Source organism: Stegodyphus dumicola, chromosome 3 (genome assembly GCF_044657685.1).
Source record: "Stegodyphus dumicola isolate Sdum_Otavi_A_Nest chromosome 3, ASM4465768v1".
Lineage (NCBI taxonomy): Eukaryota > Metazoa > Arthropoda > Arachnida > Araneae > Eresidae > Stegodyphus > Stegodyphus dumicola.
The window spans coordinates 48,029,134-48,051,133 of record NC_140770.1 but is presented as its reverse complement, the minus strand read 5'-3'; the positions used below and the strand labels follow the sequence as shown (position 1 = coordinate 48,051,133).

The 22,000-nt window shown below is 37.5% G+C and overlaps 1 protein-coding gene across 3 annotated transcripts in view; it reads right to left on the bottom strand.

Moving 5' to 3' along the window:
• LOC118183136 (transmembrane protein 243-like) overlaps positions 1-3,584 on the bottom strand; it is a 31,588-nt gene extending 28,004 nt beyond the window's left edge. Inside the window, exon 1 of one of the 3 annotated variants that reach the window (XM_085812858.1) lies at positions 3,455-3,584. The gene's annotated coding sequence lies outside the window, so the exon portion shown is untranslated. Of the gene's footprint in view, positions 1-3,231; positions 3,435-3,454 lie in introns of those variants that run through there. The other 2 variants (XM_085812857.1, XM_085812856.1) reach the window with 2 other exon arrangements.
• Positions 3,585-22,000: the final 18,416 nt, after the last annotated feature.

Below are 22,000 nucleotides of genomic sequence, written 5' to 3'. Positions count from 1 at the left end.
TTAATTCAGAAAGTTAGCATACAATTTTCAATATAACCTAATTTAAAAATTATCATGTTGATAACTGCTATTAGTTGTTAACTGCTATATTGGTTTTAATTGAGAAGAAAGTTGAAATCATGAAAAGCAAATTTTATTTATGTAGCAAAGATTCAAATAAAAATTTCACAATTCATTATATTCAGCAGAGATAACTGACTGAAGAAATATCATCAAATTTAGAATGCAAAGCAAGGAAAAAAAAAAGCTTTGCATAATGTACACAAAATGAAAAATTTCAAATAAAAATCAGTTAAAGTTGCTGCTAAGTAAAAGAACTGTAATCAAGAAAATCTTTTTAATTTTAGAATTAAACTGTCATATACAATCAATCATCTGAAAACATTACACAAAGCACTGTACTGCTAAACCTACTAAATTAGCCACTATCAATAGCTGAAACCTGCAATCTCTCCAGCTCACGAATGATTCCTAAGAATTATTTTGAAATGTAAAAGATGAAAAAAAAAAAATTAGTTCAAGAACATTTAGTGGAGCTATAAAGTATACTTCGGTGGCTGATGAATTATCAAAAACATTTATGCCATACAAAAACTAACCCAGCAATTGCTGAAGTTTACATTTCATTGTCAACTTTTCACTCAGCTTAGATTTCTTTGAAAGAAACTGTAGAACCAGATAAAAGTAACTCTAAGCTTTAATCTCAGACTACTACTCGGATGTATTAAAAGGCATCACTTGAAATCTGTTAGATTATACTACCATCTTGACCCAACATGATCATGCAAGATAAAGCATTTATGCCTAAACTGAATGTGTTCTTTGATAAACTACTACAGTACAAAGTCTGTAATCTGAATATCCATTATCCAGAATGATCTATAATCCGGACCTCAAAGCCACAAACCTTTTTTTTTTATGCTTTACGCCTGCGCATTTAGCACAAAAAACGAAGCAACTTAAACAACCTACATTGAAAGAAATGTTTAATAAAGTAAACAAATAAATATTAAGCTTTTTTTTTTTTTTTTTTTTTTTTTTTTTTGTAAATTTTGATACCCTTTAGATCATAATTGCTCTTTATTTCATAAATTACAATTTCATATTTTTAATTGCGTAATTCTGCATGCCATCTTACCAGATTTAAATTGATGATCTATAATCCTGAAAAACCCTTAATCTGAAATATCGCCGAAGTCCCAACGAGTGCAGATTACAGACTTTGTACTGTATACAAATTCATTAAGGATACAATAATAACTTTCATAATTTAACAATAATGATACGTAACTTAGGATTTGTTGCTTGTGGTTAGGTTTATTTTGAAGCAGCCAAAAAATCAGCAGTGTCTTAACTGTGATTCGAACTGTGGACCTCCTATTTGGCTAGCCAGATGTGCTGCCAATTACATTATGCAGAAGAGTAAAGAGAAAGATAATACAGTCTCAAATTTAAAAGGTAACAAGAGGGCCAAATTACCAAATCCTTGAGTTGACAAATTTTCATTTACTATATTTTTTAATTCAGATGCTAACTGTAGAGTATACCGGCATTTACTGAAGTGGAAACAAAAAATGAACAAAGTCTTTGTTGAGATTTAAGCTCTGGATCTTCTCAGTTGCTAGTCAGATGTGCTTCCAATTACATCACAAAGATATCTAATAAGGAAGAAGATACCTCACGGATTTGCTACAGATACATAGAACCACAGACTACATTTAATGGTATTTAATGATACATGAAACCCCATTTCAAATGTTCAAAAGGATGTGTAAAAGCCAACAACCTAACAATTAATAAAATACCATGCAACAGTTTTAAAAAAAGGCAATCATACTTTGTCATGATCTCGCTTGTATGACAGTATCATCAGATTAAGACTTGAATTATATAAACTAGGCGATATTTGCTATTTCTTAGTTATTTTAAAAATATACACTTAAAACTTCTATAGGTTTTGTTTTCTATAAGGTTTTAGTTTATTATGTGTTATATAAATTAAGGTATGCATATTTTAAGTCCCTCCTCTAAAAAAACTGGAATAAAGAAAAAAATAAAGACTGCTTTTCGATTTCATTGGAAACCTTAATTAAATTACACACAAGATCAAAATATGCAATTAACTTGCTTAAATTTCACTAAAAGAAATAAAATTAATAGACGCTGCATTGCAGTTTCTTATTAAACATCCCATTATTAGTATATCTGATCCAACATAGTATTTTTTCATTAAACATCCAACATAGTATTTTCTCATTCACATAGTATATTTCCGAATATTTTCATTAATTTTAACAGAACTGTTCTTCATACTAATGATAAAACCTAAAGAAGTTATTATTAAAAATAAATTTTGTTGAAAGTCATATCATAAATACCAATATAAAATTATGTTAAATAATTATATTTAATAAATTAATTATATTTATAAACATCCACATTATTTATTATCTTAAAACTGTATCACAAAGAAAAAAGTGAGCTTCTGGCAAGTAAACTAACATGAAAGTTATGTCTTATGAGAATAACAAAACTAACTTTTCTGAAAATTAGTTAAAATTTTAGATTTTTCTAGCACTTAAATGTAAATAAGTAATATCTTAAAAATCTGTGAATTTAATTAACTTTAACAAAATAAAAATTTAAATAGTTTAAATATTGAAATTACAAGTCACCACCTTATATCATCCATACCTACATGAATACCCAGAAAGTTTATTATTAAAATGTGTGAAACTGATAATTGTATCATTCAAATTTATGTTTATTTGTAATCGCTAATAACGAAGAAAATGATTTATAATCACTAATAAGGAAGAAAATAATTAAATAATAATAAATCGAATAGAAACAATGAGAAGTTATACACATTAACGACCTATCAGCCAAGCAATAATGATATTAGCTGCTAACCGAAATATAAAAATTAATAAATAAAGGCATACTTTTTTTCCTCTATCTCTCTCTTCAAAACGCATAAAATTAACCTTCATTCAACAGTAGAAGAAAGATAAGAAAATAAACTCTTCGTTAAAAAATGCATCATATTTTAATTTAAAAGTATTTTCAAAGTTCTGGAAGAGTTATTTGACAGCTGAATACAATTAAGAAAAATTTACAGCAACTGAATTCAAATTCATTTAATAATAACTTCATACTAAAAATAAAAGCAATCCAAGAAATATTTGTGGTCAAGCGTTCAAAATTACATTTGTAACTTTTCAGTCTTACCTATTTAAATCAGGGCCAACAGTGCAAATAAAATAAGATCTAAGATAACATTACATTTGATAAAGCATTAAGTTGATTTTCATCTGAATTCTGACAGAGGCATGTCAAACGGATAAAAACAAGATGCGATACAATAACACTTTCCAACTGATACTGTTTGCTTTCAGTCGGGAAATTTTTCGCTTACTTATTCAGAAAAAAAAAAAATTATACCGTGACTCACCTTTGCCAGATATCAAAAGGAAATACGGAAATAAATTTGCCATGACTTCCTAAATATTTATGTTTCTTATATATTAAGCAGCTGAAATTTTGAAGTAACTGTGATTTTCAGTAACACTACTAAGAGAAAAAACGTAAAAAAATAAATAAATAACTACGTGGAAAAGCATTTTAGTAAATGTTAATTAATAAATATAGTATTACTATCTATATTATTATATCTATGTTTGAGGAGAGAGAAATTATTTGAGTTGTTTCAGTTAACTCATCTTGGCCTAGAACAACGGGGAATTAACTTCTCTGTTTTAATAGATGTATTCCGAATATTTTCTTTGACATATTGCACATTCAATAACCTTAAAATTTAAAGAAAAGTATAGCAAAATGCATTTGGAGAAAAAAGCGAAGTTGAAAATTTTTAATAGGAAATACAATAATCATGCCTTATATATAACAAAAATTACAAATTTATTTTTTGAAATTTAGCTTCAGAAACTGGAGTAACTTCTAACATGAATACTGAGCAATGCTGATACTACCAGCTACAGAAACAGCAAATGAGCAGAATATGAACTGCACTTTTTAGAATGGCATAAATGATGCCTTTAATCAAAATAGGTAACTGAAATAAATAAAATTGAATAGAAGTTTAATAGATGCTTTAGTAAGGATGAAAGCAAATTTATAGGTATGTAAAACTGATATTCTAAAAGGAGGAGGGGGAGGGTATGTATATATTCAACATATATACAATTGTTCCCTTCGAAAAAAAATAGAAAGGAAAAGCTTAAGATATCCGCAGAACTACTTTGTGGTTAGTTGCGATTTTCATATCAATTCAGGTAATCAAGATTTTTTTTTTCGTTCTCCCGGAGGACACTAACTCTTTTTACGTATTCACCACTGCTAAGGCCTGAAGCGATGGTCATTTTTATGGCATAATAAGTGGCCATTCATTTAATAGGGGCCACCATTACCTCCCATGAAGAGACAGACAATTTACAACCATGCATTCTCCGGGATTCGAACACGGGCCCTTTCGCGCAAGGCCAACTAGATATCTAGTTTGTCTTGAGAAATCGTATATTCCCTGCTACAAAGCATTTAACGCTTTCTCCTACTACAAAAGGAAGGCTGCAGGTCGCTCCTTACTCCTTATCTAAAACACATAGTTTTCGATGTCACAGATATAATTTGCATATTCCCAACTTTGTTAACGTTATAATTTTCCTTTATAATCTCCTCTATTTCCTTTTGTTGAAAAGGTTGTCGATTATATGATTAATTCATATACCGAACACACAATATCCCCTAATTGTTTTGAATAGTAAGTGTGACTGCAAGATGTTACTTCGCAGTAGTAAAGAAATTGAACCTAAAACTCCTTTACAGATCTATGAAGAAAATGTTTTTCCAAAACTAAGAGTCTCACTTCAAATACTCCTTACTATTTCAATTATCAAATGCTACCTGTGAACGTTCGTTCAGCAAATTAAAATAAACTTTGACAGATTTACAATCAACGATGGGACAAGATCCCCCTAAGTCTTCTAGCATTTTTAAATGTGGAAAGAGAAAAATATAAAAGGATCGACTTTGATGAAGTAATTGATAAATTTGCTTCATTTAAGGCAAGAAAATTGTATGCATAGTAATTAATTGTATTAATGTATTATAATATTATATTATTATTAATAAATATATCTACTTATTTATAATACATATAAAACTTTTAATTGTTTAAAAATTGTACTTTTTTTAGAAACAATTATATAAATATGTAAAATAAATAATACCCTTTACTAATTCTAGATCATCGTATGTCTTCTTTTTTCGCCGACACAGATACATTTCCGAATCCAGTGTAGTATGGCTAGGTAGTGAGTATTATTAATATGTTTTAGAGTATTTTTTTTATCTCAGCTTCAGCATTTTATTATTATTTGCATTATTTTTCTTATTACGGATATATTCTATACATTATATTACTGTAAGTGTTTTTTTTTGACGGGGGGGGGCCGAAAAGGTATTTTGCCCCGGGCGCCAGTTATGCTCGCTATGCCACTGTGTAAAATAAACTGAAACTTCAAATAAGTAAAACATAGAAATCTTTGCATTACTGTATTTGCAACAATGCATAACTGAAATGCATTCGCCGACCACATAAAATTGCTTCGGGGGGGGGCTGCCAGTTTGAAACCACTGTTATAGATAATGCTCAAATTGCAAAAAAATAATATTTTAGGATTTAACTTTTCATAGAATAAATACAAACCAATTCAAATAATTTTATCTGATCCTATTTGATTAATCTCTTTCTGAAATTTAAACAACTGCATGACGTCGTGAAAAGCCATGGAAGCTCTTGTTACAAATCTTGTTTCTCTGCAGTTATGCAATTCAGGATTACCTTTCTTTGGTTACCTACATGAAAACTATTTTCGCACTTAAACAAGAAAAAAGATTAAACGGCTCCTCCATTAAGGCCTATATAAGAGCCTTACTGGCATCAAAAGGCGCTTTCCGAAAATTCCCTCTTTAGCGGGGGAATAGCTCTGCTGGTCGAAAATCGCGTCAGGCAAAATTCAAGGAGGTCTAACCTTATTAATCGAAATTCTCTGTATTAAAGAATCCGGATTGTAAAATATAAACCTGACTGGATGATTCTTCAATAGTCGGTAATACATTTCGAGGATGCAATATTATTGTGGAAATACATGGGTATTTTATTTTTTTTTAAACTTTCATCATTAATTATGTGATATATACATTATTGCATTTATATAAAGAACATGTTTTCAAACATATATAACCATTATTACGGATAATTGTTCAAATTAATGGTAAAAATTAAAAAAGAGAAGTATAATGTTGGAGTTTATATAATCATAATATAAAATAGTAAGATGGAAAAAAGTACGTAGATTTACTTAATCACAACAATAACTAACCGTTTATAATTTGTTCTATGTGCATGGTTTACCATCTCAATGCAAACCAAGGAGGTTAGACCTCCTTGAATTTTGCCTTACGCGATTTTTGACCAGCAGAGCTATTCCCCCCCGCTTAAGCGGGTGACTATCCCAACAATCGTTGCCAACACCATAAGCGCCTTACAAACGAAGAAAGCCCCAGGGCACGATGGCATCTCGACCAAAGCACTGAAGCATCTTCCGATCAACGCTCTTACCTGCCTAACTAAGATAATCAACAACATTATCAAATTCGCTCATTTTCCTATGGAAGCAAGCTATTATAATTATTAGCCTATTCATGGAAGAATTATTAGCCTATTCATTATAATTATAGCCTATTCATGGAAGCAAGCTATAATAATTGTTTTTGCTAAACAGCAACAAAATCCAACTCTCCCACAGAACTATCGCCCTATCAGTTTACTTAGCCACCTGTCTAAAGTTACTGAGAAAATCCTAATTTTCCACATCCAAAAAATTCACCCTTCCATGAATTTTCTCCCAGAAGAACAATTCGGTTTCCGTAATCATCATAGCACTTGCCACCAACTTCTTAGAGTTATCAACATTATCACTGAAGGCTACAACTGCAAACCTCCGACCGGTGCTATATTTCTCGATATCGCGAAAGCCTTTGACAGGGTATGGCATCGAGGCCTTATTTACAAACTAATCACTCTCAATTTTTCATCATTTTATTCGCTTAATAGCCTCTTTTCACAGCAACAGAACATTCAGAATCAAAATCGGTACTGCTTACTCTACCAGCAGACTAATCAATGCTGGTGTCCCACAGGGGTCGGCACTTTATCCGTACCTTTTTAATATTTATACACAAGATATCCCTAAAGACCCTTCTGTTCATCTTGCACTCTTTGCCGATGACACCGCCATACTTACTAAAGCCTGCACTGTTATAGCCGTAAGAAACCAACTCCAAAGCTATCTCATAAAACTGGAAAAATGGCTTACCCTTTGGAGAATTAAAATTAACACTGATAAAACTAAGGCAATAATTTTCCATAAAGGAAACATGAAATACTATCCTCCACCCCCTGAAATATTTGACGAAGAAATAGACTGGATTAATGAAACCAAATACCTTGGAGTCACCCTTGACCAAAAACTTACCTTCAGAACCCATTTCCGGTCCGTAGTACAAAAATTTAAAATCACCGCAGCTACTATGCGACCTCTTCTTGGTAGAAATTCATTTTATAACGACACTGAACTTGACACCCGCCTTTTTTCGCCGCCGCTAGTGCGGACCTCACTCTCTTTCATCCGCCTCCTCTCCCTTCACACTTCTCTTTCTCCCCCCACCCGATCTTTATCAGAAGTCGAGTAAAAAGATGTTTCTACATCTTGACACTCCAGAATAAAATACGATCTGTGTGTGTGTGTGTGCTAAAGCGGGAATTTTCGGGTGAGTGAGTGAGTGAGTGAGTGATTATGGCGCAAAAACCAGAGATGATTATGACGCGCCAAACAAAAGATGAGATGATTACAATTGATGACATTAAAATTCAATAAATAAAAACAAGTAGATAAATGTACCAAATCCAGAGGATGAAGTCATGTAAAAACAAGTTAAAAGCACATATTAACATTCAAGACACAGTCTTCAAAACAAATTACATTTGGTAATAAAAGCCAATCTCTTTTAAATAATAAAATAAATTAGAATTGACCTCTCTTCCAATTAAACGGTCGAGAGGTAAGTCACAGCTATTAAAATATTTCTGGCGAAGACTATTAAAACATTGACACTCAATTAAAATATGACGAACAGATAAACAAACATTACAATTAAAACAAACAGGCTCATTTTCAGCTTTAAGAAGATAGCTATGTGTGACTCTGGTATGACCAATTCTGAGTCGAGTCAAAAGAACGTCCTCTTTACGATTTCCAGCAAAATCCCAATGCTCAATTCTAGGTTTGATGTTTCTCAACTTGTTGTGATGCTGAACATCCCAAATTTGCTGCCATTTTTTTCGTATCTTTCCCTTGATGACACAGCAGATGTCTCTAAAAGGGATAAGGCGACTGGACAGTTCGACAGCAGATTTTGCCGCGATGTCTGCAAGCTCGTTTCCCTTTATTCCCGTATGCCCGGGAACCCAGCAGTACAGGATTTCATATCCTCGTATCATTAAATTTCTATGAATTTTGAGAACATCCACTACCACAGGATTCTGAGCGTTGGGAAAAGCTTCCAAGGATTTAAGAGCACTATACGAGTCTGTGTAAACTATGAACTTTTTGTGGCAGAGCTTTGAGATGTACAAAAGAGCATAATATATTGCAGTTAGTTCAGATGTTAGGACAGAGAAAGCATGGTGCAGGCATCTGCCCTCTATGTAATTTTCAAATACAAAAGCCATCCCGACATGATCATTTGACTTTGATCCATCTGTGTATATCGGATAATAACTGCTATATTTGTGCCTGTGCTCAGCGAAAATTTGTCTGTAAACGATCTCGTTAGTGCTCGCCTTTACGTGATGTTTAAAAACATCAAGAAGCTGGATCCGTGAATTTTCCCAAGGTGGAATTTCAAAATTCTGTACTGCTTGGGGGTGCGTATCAGAGAGGGAGAGTTCCTCAATGACAGGGCGAACTCTTAAAGGGAAAGTAGGAACACAGGATGGACGTGTTTCAAATAATGTGTTACACTCATTATCAAGTAAGCACAGCTTATTGGGATGTTCAGGTTGTGATAGAGTATTAAAATATTGCAAAAGGGACAATTGCTCACGCCTCAGATAAAGTGATGGTTCGTTACAGTCAACATATAGGCTCTGCACAGGAGAAGTCCTGAAAGCTCCTGAACAAATCCGCAGACCTTGATGGTGAACAGGATCCAGTTTTAACAAAACAGATGACCGAGCGGATCCATAAACAACTGAGCCATAGTCCAGTTTAGAGCGGACGAGCGCTCTGTAAATGCGAAGCATGGAGCAACGCTCTGCACCCCAGGAGGTGTTCGCCAACACTTTTAAAATATTTAGTGTTTTTAGACACTTCTTTCTCAGGTTTAAAACATGAGAAAGGAAAGTCAATTTTCGGTCGAACGTCACTCCTAAAAATTTTACTTCAGGCGCAACTGGAATAATTGTACCATTCAAGTATAACTCAGGTTCAGGATGGAGACCTCGCTTCCTACAAAAGTGCACGCAGACAGTTTTCTGTTTCGAAAATGTAAATCCCTGTTTGTCTGACCATTCTTGGATCTTAATCAGAGCCATCTGCAGTTGCCTCTCTACATATCTCATGTCTGCTCCTCGACAGCTAATCTGCAGATCATCAACATATAGAGATCCCAAGATGGTGGGAGGAAGTTCTTTTAGTACAGAATTTATTTTTAAACTAAACAGGGTTACACTGAGCACACAGCCTTGAGGCACACCCTCTTCCTGTTCAAAAACATCCGAAAAAACAGAGCCAATTCTTACTTGAAAAGTTCTAGTGTTCAAGAAATTTTGAATGAAAATTGGTAGGTTGCCGCGCAAGCCACTCTCGTGAAGATCCCGGAGTATACCGTATCTCCATGCCTTATCATAAGCTTTTTCAATGTCGAAGAATATCGAGACAAGGTGGCTTCTTCTTACAAATGCTTTTCGAATAGATGTCTCTAAGAGGAGCATGTTATCTACAGTTGTTCTTCCCTTTCGAAAACCACTCTGATAAGGCGATATAATATCATTCTTTTCCAAGAAGTAGACTAGGCGGCTGTTTACCATCTTTTCAAACAGTTTGCAGAGGCAACTCGTAAGGGCAATTGGCCGATAGTTGGAGGGATTCCTTGGATCTTTCCCTGGCTTAGGAATAGGAATGACAACAGCTCTCCTCCATGCACTGGGAAAGGCATGCTCCTTCCACACCCTATTGTAAAGAGTGAGAAGGGCATTCAGTGACTTACAGGACAGATGCTTTAGCATTTCATAATTCACTCCATCAAGACCCGGAGAAGACTTATGTGTCTGCAATAAAGCACTCCTTAATTCAAGCATAGTAAAGTCTCTATTGTAAGGCTCAGATTTGGAAGAGTTGAATGCGATGGGATTTATTTCAGAGTGCTGCTTCATAGAAAGAAATGCAGGTGTATAGTTCTGCTGGAAGAAACGGAAGCAAATGTCTCACCAATAGTATTCGCAATTTCTTCTATGGAGCTAATCACTCGGCCATCTTTTTCCAAAAAGGAAAGTGAGTGGTCTTTATATATGCCGCATGCTTTTTGAACTCTTTCCCAAACCCGCTTGCTAGGCGTGGAGGATGTTATTGACGACACATATGAAATCCAGGAATCCCTCTGGCTCTGCCTTCTTACTTTTCGTGCATTTGCTTTGGCTCTTTTAAAGGCTATGAGGTTTCGCAGAGTAGGATATCTACGAAAAATACCCCATGCTTTTTTCTGTTTTTTCAGTGCTTCATGACAGTCGCGATTCCACCATGGTTTTGAATATTTTAGTAGTTTTCCTGATGTTCTAGGAATCGAAAGCATAGCTGCCTGAATAATAGTATTAGTAACAGCTTCAACAGCGTCATCGATATGCGCATCTTCTACCATTTCATCTGTGAGCTCTGCAATGGAAGAGAAGAGTTCCCAGTCTGCCCTGTCCAGTATGAATCGAGGGGATCTCGACATGGGGTTTGCTCCTCTTCGTGCAAGAGACACAAGAATGGGATAATGATCACTGTTGTAAAGATCTTTACCCACATTAAAAGTGCAAAAAGGCAACAGAGATGGTGAACAGATGGCAAGGTCGAGAGCATGGAATGTTTTTGAAGGCTCATGGAAGTAAGTATCTTGCCCATTATTGAGGAGACAAAGGCTATGATCTTCGATCATCTGCTCAATTTGTCTTCCTCGGCAATTAGTATCCTTACTACCCCAGAGCGGACTATGGCCGTTAAAATCTCCTATTATGATGAAAGGCTCAGGCAGCTGCTCTAAAAGACCATTTAAATCTTGCTGATCAATATGCTCATTTGGAGGCAAATACAGAGAAACGACTGTAACAACAATATCAAAATTTGTTTGAGTAGCGACAACTTGGAGGGATGTCGTCAAAGAAAGCACATTTGAGGGATAATCCAGTGAGGTGAGGAGACCTACACCTCCACTGGCACGCTCACCTGCAAGGTTATCTTTCCTGACGAAGGAAAACCTCCGAAGTTTTGCCTGTTGTTCTGGTTTTAGATTTGTTTCCTGTACTGCGAAGCATACAGGATGATAAGCATTAATTATGGCTTTGATGTCGAGCAAATTTCGGTGGAAACCGCGACAGTTCCATGAGACGAGGGTGGCCATTATGTCTGGTTTTTGTTCTTTCTGTGCTCTTGTTTGGTTTTTCGTGGAAGTAGATGCCTGGGAAATTCTAGACCCTCCTCTACTTCCATAGTGTCTGAATCCGCAGATTCAGAAATCATTTCGTCAAAAGAGCTATTGCTGGGACTTCTATTTTTATTAATTATTTTGTGACTTTCAATTTTAGGTTTACTTTGAATGACTGTTTCTTTTTTTTGTATTAAATGAGTTGCATTTTCCGTTTTCTTGGTGGATGTGGTTGGTTGGGTTTTATTTGGTTTAGTCTGCGTGCCTATTGATGTTTGGGTGGCAATGCTACGTGTTGTTTTAACTGCACTGGCATAAGATTTGTTTGATTGGAGCTGTGTGCTTTGAACTAGTTTTCTGGCTTCAGCATACGAGATGTTCCTGGTAACTTTAAGAGTCTGTACTTCTTTTTCGGATTTCCATTTTGGGCAGAGGCGTGAAAATGCTGGGTGCTGACCCTTGCAATTTATACACGAAGGCGCAGCGGTACAATTTTCCGAATCGTGGCCAATCTGTGAGCATCGGGCGCATGTGAGGCTGCCACGACAAGACGTCTTAGAATGGCCGAAACGCTGGCATTGGAAGCATCGCATAGGGTTGGGAATATAAGGTCTTACAGGACAATTTAAATATCCGGCCTTAATATTCTTAGGCAGATCAGGCGTGTTGAAGGTAAGGATCACGTGTTTCGTATCGATCAACTTACCTTCCTTACGCATCTTGATCCGCCTAGCACCGCAGACATTTTGGTCGGATAGCTCGGAAGCGATCTCTTCTTCAGGAACGTACAGAAGGTCGAATTCCGATATTACGCCACGACAATAATTCAGTGTCTTATGTGCTGTTACAGTGACATTCGCTTGCCCAAGTTTAGTAATCTGAAGTAAAGAAGCAGACTGGGTGGCTGAGTTTGTATCAATAAGCAAGTCTCCGGAGCGGAGACGCTTTATGTTTCTCGGCTCACCAATACAAGACTGGATGTATTTATTTATTACGAAAGGAGACATCTTATGCATTTCGCCAGAAGGACTAGAGATGACTAGGAAACGGGGACTATTGTGATGATTTTTTTTATTTGCATCTGTCCGTAATTTTTTTGCAGAATTTTCAGAACTAGGTTGAGTGACTGGTTTAGTAGTAGACGTTTCAGAGCTAGGTTGAATGATTGGTTTATTAGTAGATGGTTCAGAGCTAGGTTGAGTGACTGGTTTAGCAGTATACGTTTCAGAACTAGGTTGAGTGACTGGTTTAGCTGTAGACGTTTCAGAACTAGTTTGAATGACTGGAGTTACCTCGAAATCTTTAATTAAGTAGATATGAGAAGAAGCCATAGTGAAAGAATAAAGATTCGGGTCCGACGGCCCCGCCCACCACGGAGCCCAACAAGGGAACACAGATTCCTGTGTTAGGGCTAGCCGGACCTATACGCAAACTGAAGCCCCACAGTCGGCTTTCCCGAAAGCAGGTACTCCCGAGAGCTTGACCCCAAGCCACTGACACAAGGACTAGTGACCAGCCGATTGACACCCGTGAGGACGACTAAGGTGCCTCCCGTTTAGCTGAAGCAGAGGCCAAAGTAGTGTGTTGGGGACAGTACCTCGCCCCTCAACTACCAGGACCCTCCTTTCCAGCGACACGGGTCTCCACGCACGGCAAACACGTGGGCAGTTTTCTCGCCACTCGAAGACTAGAGACAAGGGCTGTTCCAGTCTCTCGTGACGAGCCCCAAACTCCGTAGAGAGAAACCACGAGGGAGAAGAGAAGGGAAAAAGTTCCAGCAAAGAGGAGAGGAGACGGAAAAGAGGATAGATCACTGGGGCTCCAGGATCGTGACACCCGTCTCATCAAGAAGATGATCCCCTGAAGGGCTAGGGTACCTCGGGATTGCCACACCCGTACTCACAGAAGTGAGCCCCCTGAGGGGCGGGAATTTTCGGAAAGCGCCTTTTGATGCCAGTAAGGCTCTTATATAGGCTTTAATGGAGGAGCCTTAGATGCCATTTCCCTCTTGGCATCAAAAAATTCCTCCCGAGTATATGGCGATTTTTGGCTATTCAAGATGGCGAAAAAATTTGGACCAAGTGCCTCTTATCTGAGTTTTTCCCTGGAAACCGTTCAGACATACAGTCGGTCACAAAAGTATTCGAACACCGGTACCCTATCAGAAAATGACAAGATGGCGTTTTTTTCCCTCTTTCTCTCTGTGTGTCGTGTTATTCCATCCTAGGTTTTCTTCCCCCCCCATCTTGGAAAAAACTGGAAAAAATTGGTTAGGATCTCTTTTTGAATGGGGAGATGCCATTTTGAGAAAAAGCTGACGACCCTATCTTGGAGAATGAACATGACCGCTCTACACACCCTTTCACTCTCTCTCTCTCTCTCTTTGAATTGGGAAGCCATTTTGGGAAAAAAGCAGACGACCCTATCTTGGAGAATGGAAATGAACGCCTCTCCCTCTCTCTTTGAAATGGAAAGCCATTTTGGGACCCTCTATTCTTGGGGAGGGAGAAAACTGAAGTCTGCACTTCGCTGTCTCTGAAAAGCGGACCCTCTTCTTCTGATCTTGAAGAACTGGAAATGAACGCTCTACACGATCTCTCTTTGAATTCAGAAGGTATTTTGGGACCTTCTAATGTTGGAAAACTGAAATGAACGCTCTACGCATTTTCTCTCTCTCTCTCTCTCTCTCTTTGAGATGAGTAGCCATTTTGGAGGATTCTCCACCACCATCCTAACCTTGGAAAACTGAAATGAACGCTCTACACCTTCTCTCTCTCTCTTTCTCTGAAATGGGTAGTCATTTGAAAACTCCCTAACTTTGGAAAAAAACAGAAATGAACGCTCTACACCATCTCTCTTTGAAAATGGGGGGGTGTCATTTTGAGACCTCCCTCCCCTAAACTTGGAAAAAAAACTGAAATGAACGCTCTACACTTTCTCTCTTTGGACATGGGTAGCCCTTTGGGGACCCTCTCCTCTTGGTAGGAAAAAAAAAGAACTGAAGTGAAGGCTCTACACAATCTCTCTTGGAATGGGATCCATATTTCGGGAAACGTGGATCACCTCATGCTGGAAAACTGAAGTGAACCACCAAGATTGGACTCTATATAATATTTTTTTTTAATTGACATTATGACTCTCCTCCAATTTGTTATTAAAAAAGTTTTTTTGTTTTGGTTTTTATCCCATTTCCGATGTGATTTCAGAAATGCAATTCCATAACAGTTCAATTTCATTCGAGGTTAAATGATCTAAACAGTCTTTGACCCACCCATCCGTATGATTATTTTCTTCTCCTTCCTGTTGCACCAAATTTTGTAAGTCCATATAATCATTCCATACGGGAAGGGCTGGATCCTCACAAGGCTGTCTTGAAACACTTGGAGTCTCTTTGGGATGAGTGGAGGGATCTAGGATGTCTGGACCCGGCTGCGATTCTACCTCCATGATTTCTGGACCCGTTGGAACTTGTTTACCCGGCTGAAATTCTACCTCTACGATTTCTGGACCCGTTGGAACTTGTGAACCCGGCTGTGATTCTGCCTCCATGATTTCTGGACCCGTTGGAACTTGTTTACCCGGCTGACATTCTATCTCTACGATGTCGGGACTTTTTGAAGCTTGTGGACCCGTCTGACATTCTACCTCTACGATGTCGGGACAGGTTAGAGAAGAAGAAGAGGATACTGGAAGAGGTTCTGTCTGTGAGGAGTCCGAAAGAGGCTGCCTGTTTGAACAAGTCGGGGAAGAAGAAGAAGAAGCTTCTGGGTTCTGAAGCGGATCTTGCACGCCAGGTAGGTTCCGGTAAGTCGACCGTTTTTTAAGAGGTAATTTTTTTTCTTCCTCCTCATCTTCAATCGTGATGACTTCAATTTCATTCCGTTGCCGGGTCGATTTTGTTTCGGGAAATAACGGTTTGGTCCAGCTCCTCTTATCATCTAAGGAAGGGATGGGTAAAGGTGGCGGAGGGTTTTCTTCTTTTTCTTGAAACATCATCGGCGATTGGAAAGAAATCTCCTCTTTCAATTGTTTCCAAAGCGAGTACGAGCACCGATCGACGAGAAAGAGACTCTTCTGGGTCGTGACGATGAGATATTGCGTTTTCGGGGGAACGACATAGTTTTGAAAAGGTCTTAGAATATATTTCTTATATTTCATCCTGTCGCTGGCTTTAAAACTTCTTTCCTTCAGATTGGGGGACGATGATTCGTAATAGGCGAGAGGAGCGGCTGTGGTCTGAACAATATGAACTTCGTCCTCAGCCGTCGTTCTCACTCCAAACGTAAAATATCGTTTCGTGAGAAAAATATTCTTCCACCGAAAACTCGTGCGCATATCCGTATATCGCCGGTCTGTTTGAATGGGCCGTCTCAAAGCTCGATCCATCCGATTCCAAGAGAAGGGAGATTCCTCTTTCGTTTGTTGCGATTCGAATAAATTTCTGTATATATTCTGAACGAGCAGGTTGGAGGATTCGACATCTTGGTTGAAAGAAACGATCGCTTGATGAGGTGGTAAATGCGGAATAAATGTCGCACAATGACACGCCAAAAAATTTTCAAGTTGGAGATATGCTTTAGCGTCTTCAAATCCTCCCCGTTCGAAATCCGTTGAGTTGGAAAAACGTCTAATAGCGACATGGCTCCCAATGGAAAAGAAATGATCACGCCCAGTACTCTCGCCTTTTTGTATATATATAGACACACACAGACACACATAGAGGCTCTATGACGTCCGTTTTATTTGTTTTTTTTTTGTTTCTCTCTCTCTTCTTTCCAAGAAATCTTATCTCCATGACCTCTTTTTCTTTTCTTAAAAAGATGAATGTGTGTGGGAATGAGGAAGTGAAAGTAATAATTTAATAAACAAAAAATTATCCAATCATGACCTTCTTTTTTTTTCAAAGTCACCCTTTCCAATCCAAGGACGTCCAGAGATAGAGGAAGCAGGAAGAGAGGAGGAGGGAAGGGAAGGTCACACTCTCTTTCTCTCTATAAATAAAAGGGGAGAGCCCCAAAGTCGTATTTTTGTCCAAGTGGATCATGAGGAGGCATCCCCAGCTCACTACGTGTATTCCTTTCAAATATAAATATGTTGATCTTTCCTTTTATATCATCCAAGGAGTCGTTTACTTGAAAACCTCCGATTTTTCAAAATGTGCGGGTTATCATACCGTGGGGAGTTATCAAAAGATGCGGGACGAATTTTTGTCCGACGAAAACGTGTTGATGGCTCGTGACATTCCACCTTTGTATGCACAAATTTTGTTAATGAAACGAGCCAAATATTTTTACACGTCCCACTTTCTAACCGTCTCGCAAATGAATAGGATTATGGATCGTCTTGAGAAGACAAAAGGGATTCTCGTTCATTTTAGTGAATGGTTGCACAAATGTTTGCACGAACCTCTCTCGATCGAGAAGACTGGGAAGAATACCTATTATATTCTTCTCGAGGACTCTCCTCCTTCGTCTCATCTTAAGGAGGCTACGACTTTTGAAAAAATCCTCGAGCAAGAAAAAATAGAATGGTGGAACAACTACCCCATCCCTCTCCTTGAGCATCAAGAGGAGCCTGTTCAGAAGAAAAAGAAAAAACCTTTCCAAAAGCCTATCCTCATCCTCCTCGATAATGATGGCGATGAGGAGAAGCCTGTTCAGATTCCTCTCCGTTTGTCAAAACCCGTCGAGGATGAAAAACCTCTCCCTTTTTCAAGACCCCTTGAGGAAGAGAGACCCCTCGAGAAGGAGAAATCTCTCCCATTGTCAAACCTCCTCGAAGATGAAAAACCTCTCCCTTTCTCAAGACCCCTCGAGAAGGAGGGACCTCTTCCTTTATCAAACCCCCTCGAAGATGAAAAACCTCTCCATTTATCAAGACCCCTCGAAAATGAGGGACCTCTCGATTTGTCAAAACCCCTCGAGGATAAGGGAACCAAAACTTCTCTCTCTTTCGAAGAGGAGGGACCTCTCAATTTGTCAAGACCTCGCGAGAATAAGGGAACCGAAAATCCTCTCCCTTTCTCAAGACTTCTCGAGGAGGAGGAGGAGGAGAGACCGCTTCATGTCTCAAGACAGGACCCCCCTCTATCTCTTGAGGATCCGAGGGAAACAATTCCTATTGAAAAACCATCTATCGACGATCCCCAGAAAAGGTCTTCGGAGGAGATTAGACTTCCATGTAGAAAACGAATCTGCCACAATCATAATAATAATAATAATAATAATAATATACCCCCTTCTCAACAACAGAATCCTACAACATTTGCAGATAAATGCATTCAAACCAATCCCTTTATAGTAAACTTTTGATTGGAGAACCCGTGCATTAGCCTCGAAAAAAAAATGAGATTCTAGACAGTTTCTATGACCAGAATGTTAAGCCAATAGATAGGTCTAGCTCAGAATTTTTCTTTTTAAAAGAAAATAAATAAATAATCTAAAGACTATTCGTAAATATAAATGGTAAAGTCTCGAGTCGGCTGGAAAAAAATTTTCAGAGCTGAGAAAAATTCTAAAACTCAAAAAAAAAAAAAAAAAAAAAAAAATTTTGTTAATTTTATCATGTCTTAGACATGATAAAAATTAAAATTTTTTATCATGTCTTAGACATGATAAAAATTAACGACCCCCTTCCCTTTTCGTCTGGGAATGTTGTCTCACTCTTTTGAAAAACAAATCGTGATTCATTCATGGAATGATTGCCATTAGAGAAAGGATGAGTCATGGTCTATTTTTAGAAAGGGTGAAACATCCTTCCCAGACAAAAAGGGAGGGTCATTAATTTTTGTCATGTCTAAGACATGATAAAAATTAACCAAAATATTTTTTTTTTTTTTTTTCATTAGGGAATTTTATCTCAGCTCTGAGAAATTTTTTTTCTCCCAGCCGATTCGAGACTTTATCATTTGTTTTTAAGAATGATTTCTCCCTGATCTATTATTTCAAAATTCCAAGTTTCGCTTCAGAACCATCTGTGCTGTTGAAGAAGTAACGTGATATATGTATTTTTTTAATGAGTTCTGTCAAGATTGAATTGTACAGGATCGACCTTGCGAATTTCTTCTCTGTGTCTTTAAATAATAATGATACCGAACCGCTTTTTGTAGAGCGCAATGGAAAAAACCTTTTGTATGATTAGGACAATTCATGAGTTCGATCCCATTGTATTTGAGAATCTCTTGCGTCGATCCCGAAATGCAATAAATGGATCTTTGCAACCATTTCTCTAAAAACCGCCGTTTCATTTCTCCTCGCACCCAAATCATGGAAAAGGGTTCCGTCAACATCGTTAACACCCATGGAAAATAACTGTACGGAATTTCTCCTTCGTACTACGACAAGCCGTGATAATAATCACTCGCCCACACAGCGGTTCGTTTTTCTTTCTCGGTGAGCATTTGCCATGGAAACGGGGGTTTAAAAACAAATACCCCTCGAGAAGTACCGTCCAATGTGACGTAAGCCAATTCTTTCACAATAAAGGCTCCTTGAGAATCGTAGAAACCTTCAAAGTCGAGCACGAGTTCCATGTTTTTTATTTCTTTTTCTTTCCAAGGTCACCTTTATTATCATTATTATGGATGTGTATTGAGATACGCACGATATTATTCAAAAAACAAATATATATACGAATGTGACCTTTCCCAGAATTCATACGACCTGTCACGTGCAACCTTCTCTCTCTATATATATATAAAAGAGGAGACGGCGAGAGTACGCTATCCATTTTTTCCTTCAGGACACACAGCGAGAGGGAGAGAGAGAGAGAGAATTTTGTTTTCTTTTTTTCCTCAATTGAAGAAGATGGACATTTTGAGTGCCAAACCTCTCAAAGATTCCTACATTGTTCTGGACATGGAATACTTTCATTGTTATGATCCAAAGACGGGAAATATATGTTTCATCTTGAAAGAACTGGGCTACATTACTTGTGATTTAACCTTATGCGGATCCATGATTTTTTCTCCCTCCTGTCCATTACGATGACTTATCGTCCCGCAATCAAGCTGTGGTCAACCAGACTACAAATAACCGACACGGCCTGCAATGGACCGAGGGTCGTCTTTCCTTCGAGCATCTTCCTACGATCCTGAAAATACTGACCGAAAATGTGGAGGTGATCTACGTCAATGGATACGATAAAGCCGAATTTTTCAGCAAGCTCTGCCAGCGATCCGTTTACGAGTTTTACATCCCAGGGAAAACCGAGTGGCGGAACAAGTCGAAATGCACGCGACACCAATATTTCCAAAAGATGATTCATTGTGCCGAGAACAAGGTGAGAAATTTTCGATACCATTTGATGGAGGGTAGTTACGTTTTCCGGAAATTACATTGTTACCCCTCCGAAAGCAAAGCTGTCGAAGACGAAGAGGAGGCGGAAGAATCTCCCCAAAAGAACTCGTGCGACGATGAGGAGAAGGAGGAGGAGGATGAACTTTCTAATAATAATAATAATAATAATAATAAATGTCTAAGTTGGGATGCTTTAGAGACCCAAGAATATTGGTCTCAACCCTTATCTCACCTAGACCTGAAAGAGGATCCTCAAGTGTACTCTTTGTGGTCCTCTTCTAAAATTTGGTCTTGGAGAGAACCCTTGAATATTCATGAATGAAATGGTATGTAAATCCCTAGAGAAAAAAAATAGAAAAAAAAGTTCCTTTTTTTTTGTAATATGTTGATTTCTTTCCAATCCCATTTCTTTTCCATAACTCCACCCCCAATCGACGAGAAGAAGAAGAATTTTCCAAGTTACACAAGACGAATCTTCCAAGTTACACAAGACGTAGAAAGATTTCACAAGGATTTATAAATCACACTCTCCCACATGATATATTTATAGAGAGAAAAAGACCCTCGGTTCTCTAGCCAATACGTCAAGACTTCCCTAAACTAAGAGAGACCATGAGTACCGAGGAAACCTTAGCAGAGCAAAGGAAAGACTTTCAAAGAGATTAGAAGAGTTAAGACGGGATAGATTTACAGTTCCGCCGACTAAAGAGGAAACTATCATCGATTTCAACAAACCGCTGTACTTTCATCCCCTACCCCAAAGAATGAGACGAATGGACTCGCCGTTGAACAGTTCCAATGAGAAACAAAATGTCACTTATTTGAATAGTCAATTTCAACACATGAATATTTCATAAGTATTTTTTTGTTTTTTTTCCCTAAAGCGTAGGGAGATCGGATCAGTAGTTTTCCCCTTTTCATCGTCGAAAAAGATTGCGAGGAAAAATCTTTCTCAGCTCTCTCAGAAAAATTTTTCAGCCTTTAAAAAAAAAAAAAAAAAAAAAAAAAAAAAAAAAAAAAAAAACCTTTTGGTTAATTTTTATCATGTCTTAGACATGATAAAAATTAACTCTACCCCCCCTTTTTGTCTGGGAATGTTGTCTCACACTTTCTAAAAATAGACCATCACTCCTCCTTTCCTAAAGAATAGAATTCCAAGAATGGGATCTGGTCTATTTTTAGAAACGGTGAGACCCTATTCCCAGACAAAAGGCGGGTAGAGTTAATTTTTATCATGTCTAAAGTTCAGGGTCCATCCATCTTCTTATGTGAAACGATGACCCTGACGAGATCGAGATAAACAAGTCCTGTGAGTTGTTTTGTAATCTTGACGCGATCCAAGAAAGACTTTTTATTTTTTTTTTTGAAATAGGCGGGGGGAGAGAGAAAATGTTCTCACGACCCTCAGATATCTTTTCATAAATATATTTTTTATCAAAGTGTTTCTTTCATTCCGATCCTTTTAAGAGGTTGGAATGACCCTGACATTTAGATGGGGTCGCGATCCCGACAGATGTCGCGCGAGTATAAAAGTGTGTGTCCTCCGCAAGATTTCTTCAGAGAACAGAAGAAGACGTGAACTGAGCTGGTAAGTCCCTTTGGTCCTATGAATATGGTTATCTATAAAATCGATTTGATTGTTAGTTTTTTTTTAATAATCATAATAATCATAACTTCATTTAAAAAGAACTCTCTTCTTAACCCTTTGAAAAGAAAAATGTCTCTTTCAAGACGACGACTCTAAAACGTTTTATTGTTTTTTTCCCCCTTTCTAGATATTCCCTGTTATACATATATACCTTTTCGATTCTTTTTTTGCTCCTGTTTGTGGAAGACATCACCGTATTCATCGCCATGGCGTATTCAGAAAACTTTATCGTGCTCGATCTAGAGGGTTTCCAGTCCTACAACCACAAGAAGGGTGAATTTACCTA